The sequence below is a fragment of the Grammomys surdaster genome, unplaced genomic scaffold (assembly GCF_004785775.1).
Source record: "Grammomys surdaster isolate TR1022 unplaced genomic scaffold, NIH_TR_1.0 126198, whole genome shotgun sequence".
Classification (NCBI taxonomy): Eukaryota; Metazoa; Chordata; class Mammalia; order Rodentia; family Muridae; genus Grammomys; species Grammomys surdaster.
In genome coordinates, this window is record NW_021621003.1 from 4,751,113 (window position 1) to 4,768,839 (window position 17,727).

Sequence of the window (17,727 nt, forward strand, 5' to 3'; positions counted from 1 at the left end):
GGGAGAGGGAGAGGGAGAGGGAGAGGGAGAGGGAGAACGCTAATTGGGAATGGCATAGGCTTTGGAAACCCCAAAGCCCACCCAAGTGACACACCTCCTCCAACAAAGCCATACCTCATAATCCTTTCCAAACAGTCTCATTAACTGCAGACCAAGGATTCAAACATATGAGCCTGTGGGGACCCCTCTCATTCAAGCTACTCACAGCTAGTATTTAAGGTGAACACTGAAGTCATTCACCATATTCAGAGCTTTTATAATATATTGATATCTTTTAGTTTTTTAAGGAGTTCAGCCTGAATTCAAAGAAATTCCTTCCAGCACCTTCCCTTAAGCTAGCACACATCTGCCCAAAGAGCAATGTTGGTTCTTTCTTTGCATCGCTGATTGTACAAAATAGCCAATACTCACAGAGATCCATCTGCTTCTGCCTCCCAAGTGCTGGGATCAAAGGCATGCATGACCAAGCCCTGTTGGCCTCTTTACTTCCTGGGTGTGTGGTTAAAGAAAAGGAGAAAGATTTGGTACTGTCAAGTTGGGGCTTTGTTTGTTTGTCACAGGCCAGTGCCACCAAGCCCAGCTATCTATTTTTTAAAAGTATTTATTTATTAAAAAAAAAAAAAAAGAGGCCAGTTCTTTTGGTTGTGGTAGCCGCAGGCGGGATGCTGGTTAGAAGAGGCTTTAGTGAGAGCCATGTTTGTTCCTGCCTGTCAGAATCCAGCCTCTATTATTTGACTCCATTTTCCCTCTGCACAATGATATGCTCACCAACTACGACATTAACTTAGTCTAGAAGGACAGCATAGTGGTGGACTGGTTCTCCAGCAAATGTTAGGCCCTGGGGTCAGTCCATAAAGCAAAACAAAACAACTAAACATTTCACTTTTGCTGAAGTTTTTGACCTGAACAACAAAGCACGTTTTCAGACTGACATGTTCCTGTGGGTTGGCTATTTCAGCTTGTTCTTTTTTTTTTCTTTCTTTTTTTCTTTTTTGTTTTTTTGTTTTTTTGTTTTTTCGAGACATGGTTTCTCTGTGTAGCCCTGGCTGTCCTGGAACTCACTCTGTAGACCAGGCTAGCCTCTAACTCTCAAACTCAGAGATCCGCCTGCCTTTGCCTTCCAAGTGCTGGGAAAAGGCGTGCGCCACCACTGCCCGGCGTTTCAGCTTGTTCTTACACAGGTCTGTACTCGGAAGGTTTCGTTCTCAGCTTGATAGCACTGGAGACGGTGACAAGCTTTAAGAAGCCAGGCCTCTTCATCAGAGATGGGAATGATGATCATAGGAGGTAGAGCTTGGTTAGGCAGCTTAGGGTTTAAAGACTCCAAAGAGAAGCAACCAGTTTTCTTCTTGGCTGACAACCAGTGTGAGACTAAACCAGGAAAAATATACGTTGCAGGTTAAGAGTTTTGTTTACAGCTAAAAATATGTTCCTGTTGTTCCTATGTTTATTTGACCCATTTGCATTGGATGTGCTTAATCACAGGTGGCTGAGAGGTATGTGGTCAGAAAATATGTCAGGATGTACACTTGCCCCTGATTGGATCTGATGGGAAATACGCTAGCTCTGCGGTTTTGCCTTTTTAAGCTCCTGCAAACCATGACATGACCAGAGCCCATCTTCCTGGCTAGTTTTTAATTAAAATTTGCTTCAAATTTTGGCTTAAAATTGTGGTAGCAATCTTATTCTCACCTGGTGGGATTAACAATAAAAACATCCTTGGATCACTTGCCAGAAGCCAGAGATGCCAAAACTGTTTCAGGTTCTGGTCTCTAATCTGGTTCCTAAAGGACTTTAGAGTTACCGCTTTACAAAGTGTTATTAGAGCAGCAATAAAGACCCATTGAAACATAACAACAAACCTCTTGGGCTGCTGGACAAATGGCTCAGGACTTAAGAGCACTGGTTGCTCTTCCAGAGGACCCAAGTTGAATTCCCAACACTCACATGGCAGTTCACAACTTTCTGTAATTCTAGTTCAAGATGATCTGATTCTCCACACAGACATACTTGCAGGCAAAACACCAATGTACATAAAATAAATTAATAAACTGTTTAAAAATAAAGACTTCAACGCCAGGTAATGGTGGTAGAGGCCTTTGATCCTAACAGTTAGGAGGCAGAGGCAGGTGGATTTCTGTGAATTCAAGGTAGAGGACATCCTGGTCTACAGAGCTAGTTCCAGGACAGCCAAGGCTACACTAAGAAACCCTGTCTTGAAAAACCAAAATAAAAAACAAAACAAAAAAAAAAACAAAAGCAAAAAGAAAGAAAGGAGGGGAAGAGAGGAAGAAAGAGAAAATGGCAGCTCACATGCTCACCCTGCACACTCTGGGGGTTCACATGCTCACCCTGCACACTCTGGGGTTCACATGCTCACCCTGTACACTCTGGGGGTTCACATGCTCACCCTGAACACTCTGGGGTTCACATGCTCACCCTGCACACTCTGGGGTTCACATGCTCACCCTGCAAACTCTGGGCGTTCACATTCTTTTTTTGTTTTTTTTTTTTTTTTGGTTTTTCGAGACAGGGTTTCTCTGAGTAGCTCTGGCTGTCCTGGAACTCACTCTGTAGACCAGGCTAGCCTCGAACTCTCGAGGCTCAGAAATCCGCCTGCCTCTGCCTCCCAAGTGCTGGGATTAAAGGCGTGCGCCACCACCGCCCGGCAGGCGTTCACATTCTTACCCTGCACACTCTGGGGTTCATATGCTCACCCTGCAAACTCTGGGCGTTCACATTCTTACCCTGCACACTCTGGGGTTCACATGCTCACCCTGTACACTCTGGGGGTTCACATTCTTACCCTGCACACTCTGGGGGTTCACTTGCTTACCCTGTACACTCTGGGGGTTCACATGCTCACCCTACACACTCTGGGGGTTCACATTCTTACTCTGCACACTCTGGGGGTTCACATGCTCACCCTGTACTCTGCCACACTCTGCTGTTCCTCAGTTTACCTTCAGCTATGGGACTATGGAGATCTCCCTGTGACAAGGGCTGAAGTAGAAAAAAAGCCAAGCGACTGAGTAGAGGTGTCACAAGCAACTGGCAAAGGATTCTTTTACTCTTTTGAGGTAGAAATCACCAACAGGCAAGGAACATGTTACCTACTGTTCGAGGCTTCAGGCATTGCATGCCAGTAGCTTGCAAGCTAGGGTCACAAACCCCAATGAGGCTGTAGGGCCTGAGAACCAGGTGCCTGTGGTTCCAGGTGTTAAAGCCAGAGCCTAGCTACCTAGATGTAAAAAGAGGCCAATTTGAAGCCAGCCTGGGAGAGGTCCTGTCCCCAAAGGAAGAGAGAACTCTAGCGGCTCTTGCCATGGACCCAGGCTGGATTCCCAGCACCACAACGTAGAGTCTGGTGGCATTCTGTCATTACATTGATGTCACGCATCTACAGCTAGGGTTTTATGTCTTCCACATGCTGAAACAGAGGTCTAGACAGGATAGAGCTATGCAGAGAAAGAGCTCCCAGATCTGTACAGGAGACATGTGAGTCTCGGCTAACTAACAATCTTTGCGGGGCTAAAGTGGATCTCTGTGAGGCTGAGCACAGAAGAGCTGACCGGTGCTGGTATATGATCCTCAGAGCACACAGAGGGCCTCGAGGGGTTCAGATTCTACACAACCTGAAGAGAGAACTCATGAGACATAGAGAGCCGCCAGCAGGAAGCTGAGCAACGCTAATCCAGCCCTGTTGTAGTAACACAATTCCAGCCATCCACAACAGAGTTAAAGATCAACTGTATTGTCAAAACATGGTGGCACATGCCTGTAATCACAGTACTCAGAGGCTGAAGAGGGACGATCAAAAGCCTTAGGAGAGTCTGGGCTGCACAGAAAGACCGTGCTCAATTAAAAACCAGTAACAAAACCCAAATCCTCAGTCACCTAGACGACCCACAAGTAAACTAATCACTAACCTGATTATCAAAAAAAGCGTTTCAAGCCGGGCGTTGGTGGCGCACGCCTTTAATCCCAGCACTTGGGAGGCAGAGGCAGGCGGATTTCTGAGTTCGAGGCCAGCCTGGTCTACAGAGTGAGTTCCAGGACAGCCAGGGCTATACAGAGAAACCTTGTCTCGAAAAACCAAAAAAAAAAAAAAAAAGCGTTTCAAAATTCTATAAAAAATAAGAGACTTTGCAGATGCCGCTATCGCTTTTCGCCGCTTGCTGCAGCCATGGTCAACCCCACCGTGTACTTCGACATCACGGCCAATGATGAGCCCTTGGGCTGCGTCTGCTTCAAGCTAAGCTGTTTGCAGACAAAGTTCCAAAGACAGCAGAAAACTTTCGTGCTCTGAGCACTGGAGAGAAAGAATTTGGCTATAAGGGTTCCTCCTTTCACAGAATTATTCCAGGATTCATGTGCCAGGGTGGTGACTTCACACGCCATAATGGCACTGGTGGCAGGTCCATCTATGGAGAGAAATTTGAGGATGAGAACTTCATCCTGAAGCATACAGGTCCTAGCATCTTGTCCATGGCAAATGCTGGACCAAACACAAACGGTTCCCAGTTTTTTTATCTGCACTGCCAAGACTGAATGGCTTGACGGCAAGCATGTGGTCTTTGGGAAGGTGAAAGAAGGCATGAACATTGTGGAGGCCATGGAACATTTTGGGTCCAGGAATGGCAAGATCAGCAAGATCACCATTTCCGACTGTGGACAACTCTAATTTCTTTTGACTTGCGGGCGTTTTACCCATCAAACCATTCCTTCTGTAGCTCAGGAGAGCGCTCCCACCCCATCTGCTTGCAATACCCTGTAATCTCTGCTCTCACTGAAGTCTTTGGGTTCCATATTTTCCTCATTCCCCTTAAAGTCTAGCTGGATTGCAAAGTTAAGTTTATGATTATGAATAAAAACTAAATAAGAAAAAAAAAGAATATTCAAAAACAGGATAACACTTAAAAGGTCTGATATTCAGTGCAAAATTACTAGAACCATAAGAGTAGAACCATAAGAGAATCTTAAAATTATATATAATATATATAAATAAAATTATATAGTATGTATAAATAAAATTACATAGTATGTATAACTAAAATTATATAATATGTATAAATAAAATTATATAATATGTAAATATAAATGTTGGAGCTGGAGAGATGGCTCAGTGGTTAAGAGCACCAGCGTTCTTCCAGAGGACCCAGGTTCAATTCCCAGCATCCACATGGCAGCTCACAACTGTCTGTAATTACAGTTCCAAGGGCTCTAACACCTTCACACAGACAAAACACAAATGTACATAAAATAAATTTAAATAAAAAATTTAAATTATATATATATGTATATGTGTGTATATATACACATGTATATGTGCCTGTATGCATATACATACACTTTTTCTTTATTTGAGACAGGCTCTCACATAGCACAGGCTGGCCTCAAACTTGATATGTAGCTGGGAATGACCTTGAATTCCTAACTCTCCACCTTTCAAGCGCTGGGATTGTAAGTGGGAGCCACCATACCTGACTCAAAACTATGCATCTTTAATACTTAGTAACGTGTAAGATACAGTGCTCAACTACTTAGATGCATTCCTTTTTCACTTCGGCTCACCTTAAGTACTAATGCCACCAAGTAGGAAATAACACTTGTTTCAAGGCAGTATGGGGCCTTATTGATGGAGAAAAGTGCATGCAAAGTATGTTTTGCACTTGAATTGGGAAAGGAACATCAAGAAGCATTGTGGTCTTCCTTATTTTAAGTTTTAAATGACCTGTAGAGGTGACTCAGTGCTGTCCTTCTAGAGGACTCAAGTTCAGTTCCCAGCACACGCAAGTGTGCACACACACACACACACACACACACACACATGGCATACACTCACATAGATACATACGCAAACATGTAAATAAAAATACTTGTAAAAATGCCTGGCTTGGTGGTGTATGCCTTTAATCTCAGCACTCAGGAGGCAGAGACAAGCAGACCTCTGTAAGTTCAAGGCCAGCCTGATCTATGAAGTGAGTTCCAGGACAGCTAAAACTGTTATACAGAGAAACCCTATCTTGAGAAAACAAAACAAAACAAAAAACTTTTAAAAATTTAAATGAAACGTTTCCCATTAAAGGATAGATTCTAGGTCACAACCCCAGAAAGTCTTACCCAAGTACTTGAAAACCTTCTGGATGAGGCTATGTTAAAAGAACATTTTCTGCTGTTTGTGTTGTGGCACAGACCTGCAATCTCAAGTGGAAGGCTGGAGCAGGAGGAATGCTATCAGTGCCATTGATCTCAGCATTAGAGAGATGGAGGCAAGAAGATCAGGAGTTCAAGGCCATCCTCAGCCATAGCAACTTTGAGGCTAGCCTGGGCTGTATGAGACCCTGCTCCTCCCCAACCCCACCAAAAAAGATAAAAAATAGGAGATTACCATTCCTGATTGCTCTTAAAAGTTGCTGTACTATTCCCTCCCTCCTTGGGGACATAGGAAGCTACCATCATTTGAACAGTGCTTCTCAAGCCTTTCTGGGAACAGTGTCATCTTTGTGTAAGAATTTATCAAAAATGTAGATGCTTAGACTTCATCCCGCTGAATCAGGAACTCTGGGATCGAGCACTATGGTCTGTGTTTTACTAATCTCTAAGGGAATTCTGGTGCCCACTCAGTGGTTGAAGATCTAAAGAACCATCAGTGTACACTGGTATGTTCATTACTAGATATTAGTAACATAAGACTACAGTCTTTGTTAGAAAATTTTACATGAAGACTGGAGGAGAAGAGGGGGAGGGGAGGGGAAGAAGAGAAAGAAAAGGAAGAAGAAGAAGAAAAAGAAGAAGAAGAAGAGGAGGAGGAGGAGGAGGAGGAGGAGGAGGAGGAGGAGGAGGAGGAAGGAAGGAAGGAAATGGGTTGGGAGGATCAGATTAGGGATGTGGTTCAGTCTGATTGTATAGCATTTACCTAGCATGGACAAGGTCTTGGATTCAAACCTCATGGTGACACATGCCTGTAATCCTAGTACTCTGGAGTTGGAACAAGAGGACCATAAGTTCAAGGTCACTTTTGCCTATAAAATGAGTTTGAGGCCAGTCAGGAATTCATAAGACCCTGCCTCAAAAAAACAGAACAACAACAATAACAACGACAAAGGAATAACCTCAGCCACATGAAATGTTTGGGATGGGCAGAAGTGGACCGTGCATCGTAGTTGCCAATGCTCATGGCCACTCTTTCTCTGTTAGACTTCGCCTTCCAAACCAGGCTGCTGGAGCAGGCCTGTAATCTGTAAAAGTAATGGCTACTCAGGAAGAGACCTTCTCTTTGTGCTACTATTACAGCAAGAAAAATAAAAGGGAATAGAAAAGACAACGGAAGAGTTGAGTTTTTTCCATTTTTATTTTACTTTATTTATTTATTGACTTTTTGAGATAGGACTTCATATATCTTTGAGATAAGATCTATGTAGTCTTGGCTGGCCTGTTATGTAGGCCAGGCTGATCTTGAATTCATAGAGACCTACCTGCCTCTGCCTTTTGAGTGCTCACATTAAAGACTTGGGACACCATGCCCAATATTTTCTTTAACAGAAAATAGTGTTTAATAATTTGCATCTGGAGTAAGTGAGCTGGCTCAGCAGGTAAAGATAGCTGTCGCCAACCTGAGAATATCAGTTCCAATCTGGGGACCCACATGCTAAATGGAGAGACCCAGTTCCCACAGACTGTCTTCTGACCTCCACATGTATGGCATGACATATGCTTGTGCATACACACACACACACACACACACACACACACACACACACGTAAACCAACTAAATATAACGAAATCACTTGCATCTAGAATGGGCAGTTGATATTTGATATCTGCATCTATCTTGCAGCCTCTCCCTTCTCCTGGCTCCTCCCTTATTCTCCTGGCTGTACTTTTGAATCAGGAGAATGAGGATAGAAGAATAAGAGTTCTCTGTGAGGTGGGCTCCTCTCACCTCCTTTAACTGAGATGCTAAGAGAGGAGTGTGTTGGTCATTCCAATCTCCGGGGTCTCGTTCAATGCACAGGGAAACAGCAGGATCATCAAATTATTTTTTGTCGTTTGCTACTGTGGTGGTTTGAATACGCTTGACCCAGGGAGGGGCACTATGAGGAGGCATGGCCTTGTGAGAGGAAGTGCGTCACTGTGGTGGTGAGCTTTGAAGCCCTTTTAGCTGCCTAGAAGCCAGTCTTCTCCTGGCTGCAGTTGGATCAAGATGCAGAACTCTCAGCTCCTCCTCGAGCACCATGCCTGCCTGGATGTGGCCATGCTTCCTGCCGTGATGATAATGGACTGAACCTCTGACACTGTAAGCCAATTAAATATTGTCCTAATATAAGAATTATCTGGGCCATGGTGTCTCTTCACAGCAATGGAAACCCTAAGACAAATACCTACTAACACCCACCCACCTAGCTTCAGTACACTGAGGGGAAATTGGGTCTCTGCCCTCAATATGTTTTTTTAAAACAAACATTTATTTTCATATATGTGTGAACAGGCATTTTGCTTTCACATATGTTTGTGCACCCCATGCATGCTTGATGCCTATAGAGATCAGAAGATGGTGTCAGATCCAACTAGAGTTACGGATGGTTTGAGCCACTGTGTGAGTGCTGGGAATTGAATCCTGGTCCTCTGCTAGAGCGGCCAATGCTTTTAACTGCTAAGCCATCTCTCCAACCCAGCCCTCTAGACTTTTATACCGTAATGTACTGTGTGAAAGTAGCACTCAGTGAAATCCACTAGTCTGAATACAGCCAAGTACTGTATGTTGTAACAGAGACCTTAGTGCTCCGACATTTGGGGTACAGGACCTGGACCTGCCAGTCACGTCTGCAGCGCTATCTTCTCTGCCTGGAACGTGGAGTCAGATGACGCACTGCTAAAAGGGTGAGGTAAGTGCTCACATTCCTTTTTTTTTTTTTTTTTTTTTTGGGGGGGGGGTTTTTCGAGGCAGGGTTTCTCTGTGTAGCCCTGGCTGTCCTGGAACTCATTCGGTAGACCAGGCTGGCCTCAGAAATCCGCCTGCCTCTGCCTCCCAAGTGCTGGGATTAAAGGTGTGCACCACCACTGCCTGGCAAGTGCTCACATTCCTCATGCAAACATGAAGGAAGAACCTAGATGGGGAAAGCAGAGGCAGCCGCCTGGTGAAGTACACCTAAACACTGTGGCTGAAGAGAGAGAGGCGATGCCAGGCTACAGGAAGGGAAGACTTTTGGTGGAGAGCCCAACCTACCTCCATACAGTGAGTGCAGGAAACGAAACCAAGGAGGAGCTAGTGTATGCCTACATTTCAGTTGAGAAAACAGTATGGTATCTAACAGAAATGTTTTGGGAGAGAAAAGGGAGAAATATTAGTCTGACCTGAAAAAAGGAGTCTGGTGACTGTTGGGCATGGTATAGGATTTTAGGCTGGGAACACTGAGAGTGTTAGACCACTCACCCAACAGGCACGGGGTGTGGACTTATGTTTTAGCAACAAAGGGGAGAGGAGTGTAAGGGCCTATGATTTGCTGGAGAATGATACCCAGACTCAAACAGTATGTAAACACAAAGAATGTTTTATTCTGCAGACGTCCAGCATGCTGGGATCTCCCATTACCAAGATAGAGACAAGCAAGTGAGCTTGCAGGCCTGATTTAAAGCTCATTAGGGAATTCCAGGGTAGGTGACCTCTATGTTAATCTGCTGGGTTCATCTCTAGGGACATTCCCTTACAGGGTGTGGGGGCTGGAAACTTACTGGGGAGGTCTGGGAACTGTTGCTGAGGAAGTAGCTGAGGAAGTTTGGAAACTGCTGCTGACCCATTGGCCTTGTCTCAGGCCAGGGGCTGGGACATTCCATTACCTGGGTATGAAGGCTGGAGCCTGGGGTTGTTTTTCTATTTGTAATTGACAGTCTCCTGGTTTCCTTAACTGCTAATTTGATGTCTGTCATGGAGTTAGCCTTGCCTTCTCAAAAGGAACTGGGGAGAGGATAAGGTGGGAACAGCAGGGAGATGGGGGAGGGAAGGAAGGAGAAGAAAACCCATTTTTACTGAATGTTCCTTGGGGTGGGGGGTTCTGCGGGAGGGAGTGTAGTGTGTAGTGTTTGTGCCTATTTGTATTTTTGCTGTTTGTCTCTTGCTCTCTGGCATGTGGTGTCCTGTTCTATCACTTTCCCACTATTTTCTGGAGTCTCATTGGAGCTGGAGCTCAGCTGGAGATAAGCAAGCCTTAGCGATCCTATGGTGCCTGCCTTTCTCTCCCATCATGCTGCCCCGCAGTGCTGGGGCTACAGAACCACATATGGCCGTTCATGTGAGTTCTGGGGATCTGAAAGGAAGGTCGCTATGCTCCCAGCAACAAGCTCTTACTGGTTACTGGCTGAGCCATCTCCTCAGGACCTATTTTGGTTGTCTTGTTTGAGTCTAGGTCCTGCTCTGCAGTCAGGCTGGCCTGGAGCTGGTAGCCATCCTCTTCCCTCTGCCTCTGAAGTGCTCGGATGACAGATGTGCACCGCCACACTCAGCTTCCACCAGTCTACATTTGTTGAATTATGTACTAAGTGATTACATGACCTACTTAAAAATAAAATAAAATATATAGGCCAGGGAGGGATTTAAGGATCTTAATTGTTTCTTCTAAGAGACATCATGATAAAGATCCTTGGTTTGGGCCAGCTGGTGGTGATACGTACCTTTAGTGCTAGCTTTTTTATTTTTTTATTTTTTGTTTGTTTGTTTTTTGAGACAGGGTTTCTCTGTGTAGCCCGGGCTGTCCTGGAACTCACTCTGTAGACCAGGCTGGCCTCAAACTCAGAAATCCACCTGCCTCTGCCTCCCAAGTGCTGGGATTAAAGGTGTGCACCACCACTGCCTGGCTATGTATTTCTTTTTATTTTATTTTATTGGTTATTTCATTTATTTAGCTACTGTATTTCTTGTTATACCAGTTTGCATTGAAAGGTACAAATCTTCCAGTTTTGGTCTTCACTTTTTCAATATCACTGTGATTTTTAACTTATACTATGGTGGCACACACCTGTACCCCAAACTTAGAAGGCAGAGACAGTAAGACCTTTAGTATGAGATTGTCATGGGCTGCACAGAGAATCTGAGACTAACCTGGGCTATGTAGTTATACTATCTCAAAAAAAAAGTTCCATCTGACTCTAATACCAAAATATTTTACGTGTGTGTGTGTGTGTGTGTGTGTGTGTGTGTGTGTGTGTGACTGAGTGACTGTGTGAGTGTATGTGCATTTGTGTGTATGTGTGTGTATATGTGTGTGTGAGTGTGTATATGTGTGTTTACTTAGTTGGTTAGCTAATAGTTTTATCAGTAGTGTTGGCTCAGTACTGGTTACTGCTGTCCTATTAGTAGAGTTCTGAGGGCCACGTGGCATCATACTACAAAAGAAAGGGAGCACACTGGTCCATGTCTTTGTATATGGCCTGTCCCTCTTTGAAGTGACAAGGACTCAGTGACAGGGCTGCATCTAGAGGCTCTCTATAATCTGAATCTGTCTACAGGCCTCACCTAGATAAGCCGAGGCTGCAGTAGGTCTCGGTCCTCTTGACTCCATTAACTGCGGAGGGTCAGGGGGACAGACCACACCCAGCCCATCGTTCCTGTTACAGATGCAGGTGGGATCTGTTTGAGTTCCTACTGTGTTTGTTCTCCTCCTCTTCCTCCTCTTTTCTATTCCTGAATGAGAACTTGGCTCAGCTCTTTTTTCCTTCCTGTGGCTTGAGCCTTGGCCATGTGCTTTATCACGGAGTCACAATGCCTGCCTTGTTATGTTCATCCTTGCTCCACACAGTCTTGCTATGTTTCCTAGCACACAAGAGCAGTGCCAACAGAGACCAGAAAAGGGCACTGAATCCATTGGAGTTGGAGTTACAGGCAGTCGTGAGCCACCAGATGAGCATATTGGGTCTTCTGGAATTATAGTAAATGTTCTTAACCACTAGGCCATCTCTTCAGTCCTGTATGTATGGGTGTTATGCCTACATGTGTATATGTGCACCATGGCCATGTCTAGACCCCATAGAAGCCAGAAGAGGGAATTGAACCTTCAGGGACTGGAGTTACAGACAACTGTGATCTGCCATATAGGTGCTGGGAATTGAACCTGAGAACAGAGGAAGAAGTATAAAATAGTGGTATATGTGGCTGGAGTGATGGCTCAGCAGTTAAGATCACTGGCTGCTTTGCTAGGGATCCCAGCACTCACATAGGGACTCACAACTGTCTATAATCCTAGGAGATCTGACATCTTCTGGCCTCCTTGGGTACCAGGCATACATGTGGGTGCACAGACATGATACAAGTAACCCCCAATACACACACACACACACACACACACACACACACACACACACACACACATTCACTTCAAGGCAAACAAGTGTAAGCTGAAGTGCCTTCCAGCTACATGAGGAGTCATAAGGAATACCCTTAGCCAGCTCATTCTTTTGTTTAGCATTCTCTCTCTTTTGTGACAGGTTTTCACATACCTCAGGTTGGCCTTGAACTCACTATGTAACCAACACTGGTTTCCAATGTCTGATCCTGTTCTTCTAAGTCTGATATCTCTAAAGCCCACTTTGAACCTCCAAATTTGGTGACATAGTACCATTTGGAAGCTCCTGTAGCATCTGATACTTCTCAACATCTTTTGGTTTTTCCTCCAATGCTGAGATCAAACCAGGGCCTGATAAGTGATAGACAAGCTGCTGCCACCAACAGCTTGGGATTAAAGGCACATGCCACTGTGCCCGGCTACAAAACAGGATCTTAATGTTACTAATGTCATAAAGTTCAACCTGCCTGTATCACTCTCATGTTCTGGCCCTCCCCCACGCCCTACCATGCTGGGAATGGAGCCCAGACCCTCATACACTAAGCTATACACACCCTGCCTGCCAAAGCTCTTAACACAACTCCTCAACAAGTGGTGTGTTTTCCTTCAGACACCAAGTTTTGGATGTATAACTAATGGTGGCAACCATGTCTGTGACAAGAGTTCTTCCTCACTAAGTGACCAGCCTGTCACCATTTCCCTAAAGCACTGAGTAGTTCTAAAACAGTGATCTTTCCATGACACTCCCTGTGCATCTGGGAGTGACTCCACAGTCTAATCCCGTAAGAGCTGAGCAACCTCTCTGGGCTCAGCCCAAGCTGATCTCATTTTCTGTCTCAGTCTTCACCATCTAGAGCTCTTGAGACTCTTAGTCATTTTAGCCAAAATATGATGGAAGTTACCAAAATGTTTGTGTAATACAGCTGATTTCTATGACAACAGAAATCAAATAATGAAAGAACATTTTAAAAGTAGAAGAATCATAAAAATGTGACTAAGAAAACTTTCCATTCAAAGCATCCAGTGACTTGCAAGAACACCTCAAGAACTTTTTTTTTTTAAGATTTAATTTATTTATTTTATATATATGATGAGTATGCTGTAGCTGTCTTCAGACACACCAGAAAAGGGCATCAGATCCCATGACAGATGGTTGTGAGCCACCATGTGGTTGCTGAGAATTAAACTCAGGACCTCTGGAAGAGCAGTCAGTGCTTTTAACCACTGAGTCATCTTTCCAGCCCAAGAACTTTTGAAATAGCTGTTTAAAATCCTTGTAGGTATGTTTTATAACCCATTGTTTATAAATATCTATGTGTATGTAGGTATATATGTATGTATGTATGTATGTATGTATGTGTGTATGTATGTATGCATGTATGTACTATTATTATTATATGTATTTTGGGGGTTATTGAGATAGGTTTTTTCTGTGTAGCCCTGGCTGTTCTAGAACTTGATCTGTAGACCAGGCTAGACTCAGAGATCCTACTGCCTCTGCCTCCCAAGTGCTAGGATTAAAGGTGTAGTGCCACCACAGCCCAAAATAGGTATGTATTCTTTTTTTTTTTTAAAGATTTATTTATTTATTATATGTAAGTACACTGTAGCTGTCTTCAGACACCCATATGAGGGCATCAGATCTCATTGTAGATGGTTGTGAGCCACCATGTGGTTGCTGGGATTTGAACTCATGACCTCTAGAAGAGCAGTCAGTGTTCTTAACCGCTGAGCCATCTCACCAGCCCCCGATAGGTATGTATTCTTAACACAAAGTTTTATCCGAATCAGTATGAGGACTCAGTAAGTACTATGTGAGCATGAGAACCCAAGTTTGGCTCCCTAGCACCCAATTAAAGAGCCATGCATGACAACGTGCATCTGTAACCCAGAGTTGGGAGGCAGAAACAGGTGGAGTCCTAGAGCTCACTGGTCAGCTGGCCTAGCCAAGTCATTGAGTTCCAGGTTCAGTGAGACTCTGTCTTAAAAACTAAGGTGGGAGGGCTAGGACAGGAAGTAGCCTTAGATACTTTGGTCATCCTGATAAGTCCTTAGGAACAGTGATCACAGGAGTGTTCACAGAATTTTGTTTATTGCCTTGCTTGTTCTTTGACTATTTGTGTTTATTGTCTTGCTTGTTCCTTGACTATTTGCATCTATTGTATTGCTAGTCCCTCAACGTAGAACTGACCTGAATACTTGCATGTAATTCAAATGGTATAAAAGCAAAAAGGAGGAGGGGAGATGGGATAGAGGGTTCTAGAGAGGGGAAATGGGAAAAGGGGATGACATCTGAAATGTAAATAAATAAAATATCCAATAAAAAAATGAAAAAACACCCAGCACTTGGGAGGCAGAGGCAGGTGGATTTCTGAGTTCGAGGCCAGCCTGGTCTACAGAGTGAGTTCCAGGACAGCCAGGACTACACAGAGAAACCCTGTCTCGAAAAAACCAAAAACAAAAAACAAAAAACAAAACAAAACAAAACAAAACAAAACAAAAACAAAAACAAAAAGATAAGGTAGGAGCCACTGAGTAAGACACCTGATGATGTCAACCTATGACCTCCATACATGTATAAATATAATGCATATTCACATGCAACACACACACAGATGTGGAGAGGGAGAAATAAAATTAACAGGAACAAGTTCAAGGCTAACCTGTGCTATATAGTAAGCTCCAGAGCTACATAATGAGACTCATCTATCTATCTATCTATTATTTTTTTGGTTTTGGTCTTTTTGAATCAGGGTTTCTCTGGGTAGCCCTGGCTATCCTGGAACTTGCTCTGTCAATCAGACTGGCCTCAAACTCAGATCTGCCTGCCTCTGCCTTCTTTGTGCTGGGATTAAAGGCCTACCCCACCACCACCAGACTTCTATTCTGTTTGTTTTAAAAAGAATCTTGTTGCCAGCTGGTAGTGGTACAGGCCTTTGATCCCAGCACTCCCACTTGGGAGACAGAACCAGATGGATCTCTTAGTTTCAGGCCAGCCTAGTCTACCCAGAGAGTTCCAGGACAGCCAGGACTACAGAGAGAAACCTTGTTTCGAAAAACTAATAAAACAAAACAAACCCAAACCAGAATAATCAGATGTGAATATTTTAAACAAAGTTTATCAAGGGGCTAGAGAGATAGCTCGGCAGCTAGGAACACTGGCTGCTCTTCCAGAGGATCCAGGTTTAACTCCCAGCACCCACATGGCAGCTCACAGCTATCTGTAATTCCAGTCTCAGGAGATCCAGGTCCTCCTCTGACTTCTGTGGGGACCAGGCATGCACATGGGGCACAGACACGCAGGCAGACAGAATGCTCATACACATAAAATAAAGATAAATGAGTAAAGCCATCAATAAGGTTTACTTCTCTATATTTTTATAGAGGGTTCATTGTATATTTAACCTTTTTAAAGGATATTGTAGAAAGTTGCTATCAAAAAAAGGTGGATTAAGATTATGGCAAATAATCAGAAAGCTAAGACCAATTTATACACAGTACAATATGTTCTGAAAAGCTGGAAGCTTGGTTGCCAGTTAGTAAGAATCAGAGAAACAAACAAGTTAAAGTATTGTTTCAGGAGAGATCAGCTGGTTAAAACACTGGACAGGGTTAGCTGGGTGCATGAGTTTAATCCTAGCACTCAGGAGGCAGAGGCAGGGGGATCTCTGTGAGTTTGAGGCCAGTCTGGTCTAGAGATAGTGTTGGAAGGCAGCCAGGAGAGCCTTTTGAGACAGAGAAACCTTGTCTCAAAAACCAAACCAAAACAAACAAACCAGAGGGAGTTAAAGTATCTACTATTTTTTTTTTTTTTATAAATTTTCTAACCATTTTCTAAAATGCAGACAAAAGCTCTACTGAAATTTTACAGATATTGTCTTTTGAGTTTAAATTTCCCATGAGAATTTTTAGATAAAAGTAGTAAAATGTAGCACTTAACAACTTAGTTGTTTTCTTTTCTTTTTTTCTTTTAATTTTATTGTTTAGCCCTGACATTGAACCCAGGGCCTTGAGTATGTTAGAAAAGGAAGTGCTCCTCCTCGGAGCTAAAGGCTTATTTTCTTGAAATGTTCTTTCTTTAACTATATTTACAAGTTTTACTTCCTTTCAGAATTAAACTCAAATGAGATCCTAGAGAAGTCTTCAGTGCCCATCACATTTTAAACTGCAAACCAAGTATGGTGCTGGTGGTAGTGGTAGGGGGATGTCAAAAGTTCAAGGCCAGCCTGTGCTCTGTAGTAAGAATGAATAGATGAGTAGAACTATACCCCAACATTACCTTTTCTATTTTTTTGTTTTGTTGTGTTTTTGAGACAGAGTGTCTCTATGTAGTCCTGGCTGTCCTGAAACTCACTATGTACACCAGGTTGGCCTTAAACTCACAGAGATCCACCTGCCTCTGCCTTCTTAGTGTTGGGATTAAAGTTGTGAGCCCCTAGGACTGGCCTTCTCTTATCTTTTTTTTTTTTTTTTAAACCATAACATCCATAACATTTATTGTCTCTTAAGAGAAAATAACTTGTAAAAAGTTTTATTTCTGATCTTTCACAATCTAACAAAGCCTGTGAAGAAAAGCTATAACAACTACATTATCCCAACACTACAACTCTTGATATGGAGAGGGCTCAGCACGTGGTCAGCAGGTGACGGGCTGCACTGACCTGGGGAGATGTCTATGGTATAACTTTGAAAAAATGAGAAAACTTGGCGTACAGTTTACATGTATTGTACCGTCCTGAGTAGAAGGTGAGATGGAGGACTGTAAAAGGCACTGCGGCACTCACAAACTATGCCGTTCTCCAGTTAGCTAGCAGTTTTAGGCCAGGCTGTACTTACTATTGACCAGCCAATTGTGAGTGGAACATCAGCTTTGAGTTAAATCAGTAAACATCTACCTGTGATTTTTCTAGTCTCTTTTCATTAAAGACATGACATATTTGAGAATGTTTTGTGACTGGGTGGCCTGGGCCCCTATGGGACTGCATGGAGTAATTACGCTGCCATTCTCTGTAAGACATGCAGTTAACAAATATGTTTTGTTGCACTGGATTTGGGAAGATGTTCCTTATTTCACCATACTGTAGTTTATTCCTTCCACACATATATACACGTACACAAACTAGCATCTTAAGCACACATTATAGGCCAGGAGACATATTGAATGTTTTATATGTATTGCTTTATTAGACCCTCACAGTGTCAGACGAGGTGCCAGATACCACATCAAAATTAGAAAGCTGCATCACAAATGTTCAAGGCCACAAGTTAAAAGGAAGCACAGAAAAGGAATTTCCGGCAATCCGGAGGACTATCTACCAAGCTGTTAACACGATCTTAACTCTGCAGGTGGAGCTATAGGGAGGGACACCTGGCTTCTTATCCTGTATT

At 43.5% G+C, this 17,727-nt stretch overlaps 1 pseudogene; it reads left to right on the forward strand.

Annotated features, from left to right (window-relative positions):
* The first annotated feature begins 4,174 nt into the window (after positions 1-4,174).
* Positions 4,175-4,892, forward strand: LOC114613343 (annotated as a pseudogene).
* Positions 4,893-17,727: the final 12,835 nt, after the last annotated feature.